Source organism: Odontomachus brunneus, unplaced genomic scaffold, assembly GCF_010583005.1.
Source record: "Odontomachus brunneus isolate Ranch 3 - 2012 unplaced genomic scaffold, Obru_v1 Obru_scaffold_271, whole genome shotgun sequence".
NCBI lineage: Eukaryota > Metazoa > Arthropoda > Insecta > Hymenoptera > Formicidae > Odontomachus > Odontomachus brunneus.
In genome coordinates this window covers 74,825-75,854 of record NW_022639721.1, presented here as the reverse complement: position 1 = coordinate 75,854, position 1,030 = coordinate 74,825, and positions in this window count along the sequence as shown.

Here is a 1,030-nt window from a genome sequence, read left to right as displayed (position 1 = left end):
CCTCCTCCATCTCCTCCTCCATCTCCTCTTCCCATTCTTCGATATCTAAAATTGGATTAATTATTATTTAAAAATTTGAAAACCTGGATTATTATACAATCTATTAAAAAACTTACGTGGAGGGCTTTGTTGTAAAAAAACCTCCTCCTCCTCTCCATATACGGGTCTACGAAATTTCGTATTGTACAACATTTTCATTTTATTTTTCTTCCTTGTTGATGTGGACTTGGACTGTTTGCTAGTGACTCCTGGGTGACTTTTATATGGTCCATCGCTATCTCTTTGTAACAAATATGTCTCGTTAGGAGAGGGTGGCAAATGTGCAAAATCAGCCTAACGTAATAGTAACATCATATGTGTCACATACAGTCAACCGCATCCTCACATTGATGTATCAGCACGTTACCGTTTCTTTGTCGCTCGTACCAATCCTCTAAGTTGGATGTGGAAAAGAGTTCAGAAATTGGGAGTACAACCTGAGAACTTCAACATTTTCCTTCACTCCGCGTTTGTTTATTCCCCGCAAACAGAGTTCTCTGTCACGCAAAAACTGCACCATCGATATCTTTCTTGATTTTGGCCGTCTCCAATCTTTCTCCATTTTAGCCGTTCAATTTGTTGCACGTGTCCTATATCTGTTGCTGCTTGGATCTCGACTGAACTATGCGCTGATGTAATACTTATGATTTTATATGTTTCAAAACGTGCAAAATATGCATATCTCCATGATCTTCATGATGGTATCTTGTTTCACATTTTTCTGCGCATCTTGCTGTCAATCACAAATCAATGCGGAAGCACTAAAATGCTACATTGTGATGCATAAGAAAGAGAGAGAGAGATCTTACATTCATTAGTAATAAGAATATCATGTGCTACATTCTAGTTCTTGCGCATCTAATTGTTGAATGCATAACACGCAAAAACTTGTCGCGGGGGCACAGTGTACGTGCTCATTAATAATAAAAATATCATGTGTCGCATTTTCTGCGCATCTAATTGTCGAATGCATATGTTTGCAGAATATTAG